The 14,703-nt window shown below is 38.7% G+C and overlaps 1 long non-coding RNA gene across 2 annotated transcripts in view; it reads left to right on the forward strand.

Annotated features, from left to right (window-relative positions):
* The first annotated feature begins 535 nt into the window (after window positions 1-535).
* Window positions 536-14,703, forward strand: part of LOC140243052 (uncharacterized) — a 46,786-nt gene continuing 32,618 nt past the window's right edge. For both annotated transcript variants that reach the window (XR_011902162.1, XR_011902163.1), the window contains exon 1: window positions 536-673. This is a non-coding gene — a long non-coding RNA (uncharacterized lncRNA). The remainder of the gene's footprint in view (window positions 674-14,703) is intronic.

Below are 14,703 nucleotides of genomic sequence, written 5' to 3' on the forward strand. Positions count from 1 at the left end.
ACTCTAATGACTTTCATTAATAAAGAGTATCAGTTGAATTCACAGGCGATAAGATAATTAGGCCTACGACATATACTCTTTCAGGATTCGCTGGGCTATGGTAAGGGATAAAAGCATTTTTGAAACTGAATCACTCTCGTCATATGATTCATCATCGGAATAGAAATCTTGTCCCGACCCAAACAAGGGCGTGTCTCTCTAGATGACACCTGTGCCGCACGCTTTGAGTTTCTATCTTTGATGTCAAAGAATGCAATAAAATCGTCATGGGTTACAATGGCATTCTACCTCCCGGATTTTACATTGCCACTTGTTTATGTTACTTTTAGCTGGAGACACAGAACTCATTATGTGATTGTACCGTGCAGTTGTGTTCCGGCAGACTATTTCGCACGACCACGCTCTAATGAACTTTGGCGAAAGAGTTGAAACAGGTGGCTGTCTAAACAATTGTCCAATCATGAGCGTTGTTTGACGTGCGCTATCCAATGGCGTACCGCGGCAGTTTTGCTCCATTCCCATCGCACAGATCAGACGTTACCAACCAATATGGCGCCCGAGTAACGGGAAGCTACTCGTGCTGGATAAGTTGGCGTACCCAAAATTCTGTTACCCCATGATTAATCGCTGTCTGCTGATAGCAGCCTTCATGTTCAACTTCTACGTTAGGAAGGTAAGACAACTAATGCTTCTTGTCCTTACATGTACTGGTAAGGTTGAAACTGAATTTTTATTTCGTAGAAAGTGGGATTTATTTGTTGGTGCAATGCTTCGCTGTTCATTTCAGTGCGATGAGCAATAGCAGTCAGTAACTCCACCCGGGTCCCCCGTGTCGCTCCCGTTCCCGTCCGTCGGCCGTCCCGCTCGCTCCTGCGGCCTGGGTAGGCCTTGCGTAGCTGTAGCAGATCTGTTCGATACAAAAGGACAAGGCCCCTCGCCTTCTCCCTCGAAATCTTCTTGCTCACTCTTCACTCTTTTTTTTTTTTTTCACTGGTAGATAACTAGATCTAGCCTACTTTCTACACTACACACAGCCTAGGACTTTTGCAGAGCCTGGACCATGGCATGAATTTTAATGTTTATTTATTTTTTTTTACAGTAAAAGAATGTTGCTTGCATTTGTCGCCGAGACTAGACTTCCGCCTGTACGCTACTTACTACATGTATGTGAATCATGAGTCAACAATGGTCAACAAGCAATCTAAGCCCAGGATATGAATCTGCGGTATTTTTTGCCTTGAGTGAAATGAAATTCAATAAGGTAAAACTGGGGCCCTGGGGAATATTGATTTTTCTAAGATTCACAGTAGACCCCCGAAAGTTGCAATGCTAACGTTAACATTTAAAAGTGGCCGATGAGTAGTAGATGATGGTTCAACTAAAAACTATACGCTACAGTCCATAGTCCCATAAATAGTCATAGAATAGATTTAATGCATATCTACTAACGTTTTGAGATCTACGTGCTACTATTCTACAGGTTAGTACAACATGAAAAGACTTTCATGTTTATGGAAGGAATTCATGAGTCGTGTCCATCTCTAGTCTGAAGCCACGGAGCAAAATGAAATGCTTTTGGCTTGGGATGCTGGCAGTGCAAATATCATCATCATCTGTACGGGAGTGTAGGTAGGTCCTGTCAAGTCACCCGGTTGTTAGCGCTTGGTAGCACAAGTAACAGTCTATATCAAGCGTGGGCGTGGATGTCGGACAATTTCAAAATGTTTGTCTGACCAGAACCTGTCTAAAGTTCGCAAGAATCTTCAAGTTTGAAGGAGGCAGACTGAACCAAAAGAAGAAGAAGAAGAAAGCGTGTTTAAAAGAATCTATACTCACGCGATACTAGTGAGTGGATGTCACGAGTGATGTAGCGCTAGTGAGTGGATGTCACGAGTGATGTAGGCAAACTGTTCCATGACTGGATGACTCTTTTGCTAGAGAAGTTGCTCCAGATCTTCAATTGATATTGGTGGTAAATAATAATCTTGAAGGGATGGCCTCTTGTTCCACGATACTGTGGTTGCACAAAGAAAGACTGTGGGTTTATTCTGTGTGTATCATCATTTAGTATTTTGAAGACCTGGATCATGTTCCCTCTTTCACTCCGGTAATATCTTAGACACATGTAGATAAGAAACTACTATATATGAGATGTAGATAAGAAGTATGAATTATCTAGCTGTTCTGAGCTTTCTACTTTGTTGAGAGCTCCAGCATGCAATATAGCTAGTTTCTTTATAGATTTACTAAGAGAGTAGATGGTGATATAAACAGACTCCTATCCAGCTAGCTGGCATCAAGATCAGTGACAGACAGTTCAGTGATGTACCATGATGATGGGCTGTGCTGGTCATATCCGTCTGTGTTCCAAATCCCAACTAGTGGAATACATTTTGTAATGATACCCGGTAATAGTATAATAATAGTACAATAGCAGTAGTAATAATCATGATAAAAAGAATAATAATAGTAGACTGTCACTCTTATAAATTCAATATTGCAGTGTAAATGTTGGACAGGGACACATGTCACGTCAGTTCGCATTTCTATAAGTTTGTATGCTCTTTATATACATGAATGTCTCACTGTCTCTTTGATTGTTTGTAGTACCCAGACTACATTCAAAATCTGTGTACTTACCACTCAGAGTGGTTCACCTCAGAGCGTGCATTATATAAAGTACATACCATATGTGGGAGTTGAACTTTGAAAGGTAAAGATCAGGATAAGGAAAGACCCAGCCTGCACCTGGTCACATTTGAATCGCTGTAAATGCAGTCTGCAAGAATCTTCAGGCTATTGAAGGAGGCAGACTTAACCAGAAGAAGAAGAAGATCTGGACTTGATATTCTCTAGGCCATCTCACATAATACTAACAGGTTGGCCAAACTTGTCCCTATCCTGAGCTGGAATCTGCTGAGAACCGTACCGAAACCATGGTATCTGTATTGGAACTACAATTGTAGAACTGGTCTACACTGTGCCAAAGGATACACCATGCCTCTATCAGGAACTAGACATGACATTTTTTCCTGCGACGATTGCTTCGGACGGTCTTATTTTCTCCTCTAGGATTTAGGGTTAGGGTAGCAAGAGTGTTTTGCATTGTAGGTTAAGTTTGATGTGAGGATTAGGAGTAGGGTTAGGGTTTAATATATGTTTGTGAGTAGAATTTGTTTGGCTTAGTGTGCAGATATTTCATGGGAGCAACTATAGCAGGAGCAAATGTCATGGAACCATCAGGTGCCAGTCTATGTTCATTTCTGACTTTGGTCATATATTAACTTTTAAAGACTTTAAAAAAAAAATCTCAAATTAGACAAGAGGTATAATCCAATGAGTGCTATGCATTTTATCATGTTGCATGCAGTTGTTTGTGTTTTGTTTAATGGTATGCTGTACCGTAACACTATTGAATCAAAATAAATGCTGGTAGTAGTAAATGCAGATTTTGAATTTTTGCCTTGAGGAGCATACATTTCTGACTCCAAATGCCAACTTCAAAATAGAATTTTTGACATAATATTATAGGAAAAAGGCAAAACCAATGAGTACACTATCACATTGTATACATTGTGTGCAGTATGAATCTGAATATGGTTAACGCTAGTGGAAATGTAGTGATGGAAAATTTGAATTTTGGCTTGGTGGTATGCATTAACTTCTCATTCTTCTAAGTGTCAGTTTGAAAACAACAGCAACAACAACAACAACAACAACAACCACATAATGATCATTGGCCGATGTTGGCATGCACAGCTCTTAGGTGCAAAATGACACATGGTCCATCCATCCTGTATGTTGTGTGAGTGAAACGTCGAAAAAGATACCGGTAATGATGAAAAAGAGTAATGTGCTCTCCTCTTTCCAGACTGCATAACACTACACTGACTGTGGTCATTCTCTGTTGATGATTTTGTCTCTGATAAGAATAATAGAGAGGGTTAGTTGTCAGTTTCAGTACTAGAATGCTGATATCAGATAGTTGATACTACACTGTGACTCCTCTTCTGTGGCCGTTTGCCCAGTCCTTGGAAGCTTGGAACACAATGCTGTGATAGCAGGTTGCCCGCAATTGCACTCTGCTGCTTGGAGCACAATAGCCCCATGCAGTCATTGTCAACGCTTCATTGAGTTCAGAGAAACGCAGCCTTATTGTCCCGCCCTTCTCCAGAAACCTCCAACAGTGTCATTTATGACTCGCTTCACAGCGTTGTCACCTCACAGCAGCCGTTAAATCAGCGATAGTGTCTTCACGTATACCATGCCTCTAGTAAAACCCTACAACTGTCCATTATACATGTAGGGGACACATAAAACTGCAATCTGTACACAATGGGTCGCCTTTTGATGTGTATGATCTGACTTCAGATTGAAATTGTTTCTGACCATTGCCCATTTACTTGCATGCTGTACAATAGTATACTACCTCTCGATGACAAACTGTAGGGAGAATGAGTAAATACTTAGTGCTACCCCAACTGTTGACCCGTAGTTCAGTTTGCAAAGAAAAGGTAAATATTTACCTTTTTATTTGATTTTCAAATTAAACACTGTTAAAATGTCTGACATCATTTCCAATATCTTGCTGATAGTCTATTACCAAGACCATGGTCAGCAGAAAAAGTAACATTGCAAGGTCACAGTGGATCTATGTTGATATTCCATTTTAATTAACTTCATTTTGATTCAATTTTAGGGTTTATTTTTTGTAAATTTCACGAATCACAGTTGGATTGCGAATTCAACAACATACAAAAATGTCTTGATGCGCTCCGGTGCTAGTGCATTTACGTTGGCGTCGACGTCAATTCGCGAAAATGTCTCGACCTTCTCATGCATGAAAATATCTGTATACAATGCAAAAATAAGATTGTATGATACAGTATCTATGATTTGTGAATGAAAACATCATGTAAAGTGACAGTTGGTGCGGGGAAGGGGAGAATGAACATCAGAATACTTCTCTTTTTTCTTTAAAGGGAAGGTAAACCCAAAGAGCAATGTGGATTGAGTGAAAGCAGCAACATTAGCAGAACACATCAGTGAAAGTTTGAGAAAAATCGGACAATCGATGCAAAAGTTATGAATTTTTAAAGTTTTGGTGTTGGAACCGCTGGATGAGGAGACTACTAGAGGATATGACGTATGAGTGGACAACAATACAAAGAAAATATAAAGGATATTCAACAAAAATTCACTTTTCTAGAATTATGAAAGAGCAGTGGACCAACCGCTTTCAGAAAGCAGGGGGAATAATTGCTACCCTTAACATATGTCAATATCAAGTTGATGGAATTTGTAATTTTCATGAAAAATGGATTTTTGTAGTATTTTCTTTATATTTTCTTGATATTGTAGTCCACTCATACGTCATAACCTCTAGTAGTCTCCTCATCCAGCGGTTCCAACACCAAAACTTTAAAAATTCATAACTTTTGCATCGATTGTCCGATTTTCTTCAAACTTTCACTGATGTGTTCTACTAATGTTGCTGCTTTCACTCAATCCACATTGTTCTTGGGGTTTATCTTCCCTTTAAGATAGGCTCTTGGTCAGACTTCATTATTCCATGGAGCAGAGTGTATGCTCCAATCTGTTCAGACCAACCTTGTATGAGCTTTGTTTCTTTGAGTAGTAAGTGTGTGCTACATGTATAACATACCCACAGGTCATCTTTACCTTTCTTCTGATTTGGTGATCATGTTACTTTGGTTAATGATTTATCTCTGAGATGAGACAATGAGAGTGCAGCCAGTGTATAGTACAGGGTTCACACGGGTCATGGAAAACCTGAAAAGTCATGGAATTTGGCCTAATCTTTTTCCAGGCCTTGGAAGTCATGAAAAACTGATATTTTCATCAAAAGGTCATGGAAAGTCATGGAATTGCAAAAATTATAGAAGTTTATCTATTGTTTGTGTGCGATGTGTATGTATTCCCGTTGCTTCGCTTTGATTTGAAATCAATTTTTCAGTTTAATGTGTTAAAAGAAAAATTGTGTAAAAGTCATGGAAGGGTCATGGAATTCTGGCTAAAATGGTCATGGAAAGTCATGGAATTTAATTCATGAGAAAGAGTATGAACCCTGTTTAAGAAATTATAAAACATGTCGATGACTTTCAGGAAAGTAACTGCAAATTCTTCGGTACAAGTTTCTACACGTACAATAGCTTTTATTTAATTAAAGTAGCATCTACCCGTATCTTAAGACTTGAAAGTAACATCTTCATTGGGATTCTCAGCACATTTATTATACTTTTCATTTTCCCTGTTCTTTTTGCCAATTTCATTCCGCAAAAATATTGTGTTCTACAGTAGACATAGATTGTGTTATTTTGAATGAACTTACAAGTTTCTCTTAAATTCTATGATTTAGATTAAAGTTTGATACTTTAAAGTGCCCTGCCTTCAACCTTTGTCTTTCATTATTCATGAATATTTCTAGGCTGATTGTGGAGTTCTTTTTTTTTTTTTCCTTCTTCTTCCTCTTCTGTAGAATTCATATTGCTATTATAGGCCTTTTTCACAGTGGATTGAAAGATTTTTTTATTTTTTTATTTTTTTATTTTTTGCATAAGTCTTGACCTTACCCCATGTTTTATTTTGCTAATTTTAGTTATCATGATTCAGTATAATCGGCTGGATATACAGATGTACAAAAGTGAGATTTTAACCAATGCTCAATAGCTCTTCTTTGATGTAGCTTCTATTGCTCTATTGCGGTAACGGTATACTGTGTGTTTTATTGTAATATCACACCCAAGCATGTGTCAGCACAAACTCTAAATCACACATATTAAACGATCCTACGTACACATCACTTACATTGTAAGTAGAGCGTATTCGTCCAGTGTGTGTGCACACGCCTCTGATTACCAGTGTTTTTGTTCTAATCAGATTTGTCTATTGATCTTCAGTCTGCACGGCAGCAACAGATGTCTGCAGTGCAAACATAGAAGTAGGAATTCCCACACTAACAGGAGTAATTTGGCAGAGTGTGAGATGGTGGTGTAGAGAGAGAGAGAGAGAGAGAGAGAGAAAAAAGAAGGGGAGAGATTTGAGACAGTGAGAGAGAGATTGTACCCAGTATGTTTAGGTATTGTTGACTAGGAAACCTCAATCAGCGTAATTACTTTGATCCTTATTTGGTGATACAGCAATAAATCTGTTCAAATGCTCCCACTCTTCTGTGCCGAAGAAGATACTTCACTCTGGCTCGGTCATGCCAGGACATACGAACTTGTAAGTCTTGCTCCTTGCAGTCACTTGTCAGTTCTAAACAATTACTTGATGAAAAATTGATGTGCAGGGATCTTCCCATGATACCTCTGAATGAAAGGTTCAGTGAAGGATTTGTTTCACACTTGTTGCTTGTCGACCATTGTTGGTATCCATTTCATGTGTATTCATGCATGTAGCTCAGTGCATTAGAACCCTCGTGTCATGATCTTGAGTATTATTCTTGTCCATTTTTATGGACTGAAGTTACAACTTCAGGTAACAAGGAGAATGTCGCACATCAGTGAAAGAAGCCTAAAGTATTTGAGATAGAGAGAAAAAAAAAGACTGCTACAGGTAATTGAAGATTTCTTGATGTTTGCATGTCTTTATCACTGATACAATGTGGCACCTCTCAAGATGATGATGTTGCATCTGGATTGAAGACTAATTTCTTGACATAATGACCCTTTGCCTGTAATTTGTATGAGCATCCAACAAGCAAAAAAACAATATAAATAAACAAAAACTCTCCTCTGTGAATGGATTCGCAAATGGTGTGATGGTTTTAAACTTTGGCTGACTGTGAGTGCAATTCTTGTCTTTGAGTCAACATGAAGCTAATGTCCATTCAAAAGATTTCTGTACGCTGAAATTTTAGACTGCATACAGTAGAATGTCTATCATGCTTTACTCTATAGTTGTCCTGTGAGAGTTAATGCCCCTTTATAAAACACCTACAAATATTCTGGCCAACCAACTGGTCGATTGTTCATCAAGTGACATTTGCTAAAAAGTACCATTGTAATTTGTTGTCATAGTTATTAGATATTGAACTCTGATGGATTTTAGGACAAATTTTACTCCCTTGGCAATTACCCCAGACCCTTCCCTGACCCTAACCCTATCCTAATCCTAACCCTAATCTTGAACCTAATCTTAATCATAACCCAAATTCTAACCCCAAACGTAACTCTAAACCTAACCCTAGCCCTAATCTTTACTCTAACCCGGTCACTAAACCATATTTAGCAGGGGTAGCAGGGTAATTGTTCCAATATGCTCTGACGACCTCCCTTTACATGTTAAATACTTCCATGATAGATTCATAGTTTTGCACTATCAATCATACTCCTCTGATGTTATTGATGCTTATTTTTGCAGTGCACTTTTAAAAGCAGTTACAAGTTCTGAAGTGCATTCACAGTCATTGATAAACAATCAACAATTCCAGCTTATGACTTCCTCTTCCGACTGTTCCTTGATACAACCATTTACTTTTCTTGAAAAATTGTTAGTATTTCTGCACTATATTCAGGAATTGGTGTTAGCCACATTTGGATATTGACGTCCAAAGTATTGTAGAAAACAAAATAGTGAACAGCCTTACTAATACCGTGAAGCAAGATTTTACATTTGGTAAAAGATGAGATACTCTAGTAGTATTCAACTCGGATTTGCTTCATTTGAAAATTGTCTTATCTTTTGCCTCATGCAAAACCTTGTACATTGCACTTGTGACCATTCACTGTTCGTATACTTTTAAGTCATCATGGTCATGTGCAATGTTTATTCTTTCTACAAAGTTCTCAGAATATTGTTCTATATCACTTTTAGCCTTTGATTAGCATGGCATGTGAAGTATGCAGTTTATTGCAAAGAGTAGGGTTGGAGGGGAGGTCAGAAAGAGTACATATTTCCATGAACACTGTGCATAGTTCCAGAGGGTGTGGATTTCACTGCACCCCAGGGGTGGCCAGGATGATGCATTGCCATGGTTACACCAAACAGTCTCCTGACCTCTCAGTCTTTCAATCCATCAAGCCTGCTACCATACTTCTATTATGGCAGAAGGCGCCCATAGTTCAGTTTGCCCCCCCCCCCCCACAAAATCTTTCCTAACTTGGTTTGTTGACATAAAATATATTATTGCATTCTTGATTAGCAATCCCACAATCTGCATGACCATGATAGATTGCTGTATCATACTTTCAGATGTCAAACACAGTGCAGGGTGATATTAAAAGTATAATTTGAATTCTTTCAACCCATTGAGGATGAGTCCCAAGTATACTCGGGCAAGCATCTATGGGATACGTGTTGTAGCAAAATCAAACTGTCCTCAAGGGGTTAGAAAAAAATGTAACACTAGCATTTTGAAGCCAGAAAATGACATACATTCTTGTTAATTTTATCGCATGACTTCATAGTAAATTTCGTGTCGAACAATTTCAAGCCACACTCCAATATTTTTTTTTGTGGGTAATTTCTGTTATAATCATGTTTCTGAAGTATGTTTCTAAACATGATTAGAATTATATTGTACAGAGTGTTTAGACACTTAATGCAGCTGTCATTTGTATGACGCACCTCTTGACCCCCGGGATAGGTGCGTCAAAGTACCAATGTGCGTCATACCTTTTAGGTACCATGACGTACCCTCCGTCACAAAAAAGTGACCCACCTCTATGAGACATTGACGCATTAACCAGTCAAAATGGTGACGCACCTCTTCGTGAAAATGACTGACCCTTGACGCACATGTTATTCGCAGTACGTGCCAGACTGGAATGCTGCAGAGCTCTGTGTGCGCTCACGCAATTCGCTGCCTGCGAACTGTGTACACCGAACGGAACTTCGCCCGCGTGAATCCCTGTCGCCTACGGACCCTGGATGTTTACTTCGATCGCCGTGGTACTGTATCCCCATGATTGTGTGGGCGGCTGGGGAGCGTTAGTATAGTAGCTTAGCTGCACACTGTAGCCAGCTGCCACTACACTTCAGTAGTACCCTGTTTCGATTCGAATCGGGGTAGAAGCGTTCCGTTGTGCAATGTCTGCTTCTTTTTCTCTTCTTCTTCATCCGCTTGTCCCTTGCCTCCCAAGTATGAAATGATTTTTAGAGTGTTGTGTGTGTTTTTTGTAACGTTATTGCATCATTTTCTGCAAGGAAGAGGTGAGTTTCTGTTCGTGTATTGATGTGCACTGCAGTATGTGCAGGTGAAAAGCGTTCGAACTGTCTTTCCCGAGTATCGTGGAAGCTCGATGTATTTCTCGGCCTATCAAAGGAGATCTCATACAACAGAATACTTATAACAAACTATTTTCCGGTCAAAATGAATTGATTTCCTTTGTTTTGTATCGTTTATTGACTTGATCCTGAGGATCTTGTCGCAATACCGAGTTTCCAATGTGTATTTATTTTCACCTTATTTTCGCGTAGCTTTCGGTGCTGTAGACTGTTGCTAGGGCCTAAGCCTACTACTAAACTTTCCATTCTCCACTGTCGTTTCTCACACATCGTTTGGTACGATTTCTTCCATTTTATATCACTTTATCCGTTCCCTTTATACTTTGAAGTATTTGACGTAATTCTTTCAAGTGTCTCGCACTGCTATTTTCGTAACGGCGATTTCTCCGCTTTGCTGCAATACTTTTTCGAATCGAAGCGACGAAGTTTGATACCAGCCGCTGTAGTGTGCCGTGTGTTGTCTTTTCTAAATATTTGTGTTGTTGGGAGTTGTTAATACTTTGTATTTGTTATTTATTTTTCTTAATGTTGATAGGAAAAGACTATAATGGTCTGAGTGATGTCTGATGGTGATGATGATAACTATGCTGGTGTAAAAAGACGGCTTACTGTGAATGCTGAGCGTACGTGCCGTTCGTTCCATTTTACTTTCCCTCTTATTCTTCTTTCCCCCTTACTCTTCTTTTCCTTTCCAAGAATGATAAAAAAAAAGAAATTACATACACCTCACAACAAAATAGAACCACGTGCTACCAACCTTCGTAAAGTTAAATCTAAATGTTCAATATCAGCAAAGAATAAGGGGAAAGCACGAATGACAATAAATTAGAGCGAAGAGATTGTTTTACATGCAGTCTCTTCGGCTCGAAGAAACTTGACACCCCACCCCTCTCCCCTTGTGGAAATTTCCACAAAAGCAGGTGCCACACCCAGGTGCGTGCCAGACGGAAGAATGCGCGCACTGGAATAAACAGCGTGTAAATATCATGGAAATATCGATCGAAGAACCAGCTCATCAGTTGAATTAAAGGAATCATTGCAAAGATATCGTGATTCTATAGCCTTTCTTTTGACGCATAGTAGGAAACATCAAACAGTCGAATATAATGTACTTGATCGAATATCTTATGTTCCCTGAACAATAAAAAAAAAGATCGATTAATCAGTCAATTAAAAATGCAACTGAGCCAGAAATACTTCTCGTATGCCCAGAGAAATTCACTACGAGTAGGTTCAATGAGATGCAGTCATCACCTGGTTAGACAACAAAATCATGACAATTAATTTCTGTTCACGCTCATGATAACTGCTTATTACTTATCAAAGTTTTGGCTATCAACATTCGTTCGTAGGTGTTTTTTGTTTGTTTTGTATGTTTTTCCTCGTGAAAGACGTAATGATTTCTTCGTATCGAACGTAGACTGCATGTTTACCATTTATCCAAACAGTAGGCGCCTAGGCGTACTTTCTGAATATATTCAGAAATTTCTATCAACATTTTAAATATATTACAAGACTCCCAAATACCACTTGAAAAAAATTAAGAAATCGAATTTTTTAGATATGAACAAAAAAAAAATGCGTAAGAAAAAACCACTTCAACCTCGAATGACTTCGAATTTCTCTAAACCGTTCCCTAGTTCATGGACATCCCATAGAAACGCGTGTTTTGATATACACGTTGCTATGGCAAACTATCTATATAGTTTCGCGAAACTACGGCCTGGCCACAGTAATTTTTTCCGTAACCTCCCGCCTCCCCTTCCCCGATTCGAAAACAGCTTGATTGAAGCCCCTGCCTATTTAAACACGAACCTTATTAAACCCAAGTTAGGTACATGGTTTATATGGCTAGTGTTTAAATAGAATTTACTATTTTAAGTTAATGCAGGTTTTAATAGACTCTCAGTAATGTTAGTTCCATAATCGTTTGTATGTGTTTTGGGGCCTGGCCTCTGCCATGCCTCGCCTTCTGTATACGTATGTACGCGTGTACTGTAGTATACATGTACCACATGGTCGACATCACGCACGTGGTTTTGCTGCAGGTTCCACGGTCGACGGTCGATGCTACACTACAGTGAATGCGATTGAAGGATAGCGAGCTTCGCGATGCCGCGGGCTGTATGTGATGATTTTAATCACAAATCGTGTTTGGTAGTGTGGTTTTGGAGCAAATTTGTACTCAAACTTTCTGAAAAGACCTTTAGTCTGACATCAGATAGAAAAAGAAGACATACGAGAATGAAGTGAGTATCAGTATGTTATAATAAAACTGATTGAAAATTGTGTCATTTTCGCGTTTCCAGGAGCCGGTGAATTCGGCCGACTCGCGATCGCGAGTTTGTTTTATTCTGTTACGGAGGGATACCATGCCCCATGCAAAAAGCCTCGCAAAATTACATGACGGTCCCATTAACGAACCTTTTGACACACTCTGGTTAAATGACCGACTATGACGCACATAATGGGTCAGTATTGTGACGGACATTTTGCTCCCGTGACGGCACCACGCGTCATCAAATTGGTGGTACTTGACGCGACCATGACGCACATTTCCCGGGGGTCAAGAGGTGCGTCATACAAATGACAGCTGCATAAATGGGTCCCCCATCGACCATAAAACTGCAAGCAATGACTATTTTATACGACAGCTGTGTCACAAATGCTATGTCTTGTCTATTGAACATGCAGTACTTTCCCAATATGCACACATACAAGAGCAAATGCGAAAAGCATATTATAAGGTTTGTCAATGGCAGTGACAGAAGGTCACACAATGTAGTAAGCTCTGCCTTCTCTAGCATGTTTTAGATGTTAAACCATTCAGATTGTAGTGCATGTACCCAGAATCGAGCCAAACACAACATTTGGAAAACACCTCCACACCACAATTGGTTAAATGTAATTTGATTAATTGATTGATTGGAATTTCCTTATACTTGAACACAAAAACAAAGAAGTAGGAAGAGTTTGTTCGCAAAAACCGATAAGTCCATTTTTGAAGATTTTGAAGTACGGTTTCTGTCATAAAGTACAAAATAATACCTTTTAAATGATATATTGGTCACTACATATTAAGGTACATTTTTGAAGTTATGGTCAAAAGAAGCAAAAATTTTCTTATTATTTTCCTTATTTTTCTTGACCTTTAATCGCAAATATCTCCATTTGGCAAATATGGACTTATCGGTTTTTGCAAACAAACTCTTCAAATATAACTGATTGATTTATTACAATTCCTTGTCATTTTGTGTCTTATGATGTAAATTATAGTTTAATTAAACTTCATGCTTTTAAATTCAACTAAAGGTGACTATGCAAGTATTAAAAGAAGTGTTTGGGGGACGTATAAAAGCACAGCTTGAATTGTAGGTCCCATTACCCACCCCCAAAAAGATTAATTTGTGAAAAAGCTTTTATAGTCAATACATGGTTTGAATTATAATAATAAAGGTCCATCTATAAGAAAGAGATAAGAAGAAAAGTAAGAAATAAAGAGATAGACAGGACAAATTGGTATAGAAGATGAAAGAAGAGATGGAAGAAGGAAATGAGACCTGGCAAGAGAGTTGGTAATTTCAAACAGAAGAAATTGAGATTTTCCTTCTACTGTTGCTATGATATGAAGCAGAAGCATGGCATTGACCAGTCTTTTTTTTTCCCCACCTGAAAAAAAAAAAAAAAAAAAAATGGATGTACTGTAAACTGGCAGCCATAAATGGATATTGCATCCAAGGCAGGGTGCTACCAAGGAGGTATCTTGATGCTAGCAGGGAGGTTCTCACCTCCCTGGTGCTACAAACTCACCTGTTTTCTTGCCCTGGGCAACCAAACTTTACCACTGGGCAAATAGTGTGAAATGGCACTTGCTTCATTAAAGTACAGGGCCTAGCTGTTTTGCTTGTAAGTGCAAGTAGGGGCAATATCTTTTGTAATGCCCTGCAAGGACAAGTAGATCAATATTTGATGAGGCTTCTTTTCTTGACTGTTTGTTTTTTATTGTGGATCTGTATGGGTCCGCAAATACTACATTAAATAGACCACAGCTATAAATGGGAGCGGATCATGCCTTGTATTAACTCTAGATGAGAATTTCAATGTACAATACATACTTTTCAGAGACCATATAAAGGGTTAGTATCCTTATTTTGTACTTTACATCATGTATGTGGTACAAAATATTGTAGGAATAAAGGTATATTGTCTTGTGTTATATTACAAGTATATTATAATTTAGACAGTTGTGCAGTGGGGTACATGTACAATGTACTTATTATGACTAGATTCAATCCTAACAATTGAGAGATTATTGATTGTATGGTGTAGAAGGTTAAAGTGTATTGTGTATTAAGTGTTTTCCACTGTGGTCTTGTATTTGTTTATTTCTGTCCTTAACTCTTTTTGTACTGGATACTGTAAACCCCATGTGTGCAACATTGTTTTTCAGAC

This window comes from Diadema setosum, chromosome 19 (genome assembly GCF_964275005.1).
Source record: "Diadema setosum chromosome 19, eeDiaSeto1, whole genome shotgun sequence".
NCBI lineage: Eukaryota > Metazoa > Echinodermata > Echinoidea > Diadematoida > Diadematidae > Diadema > Diadema setosum.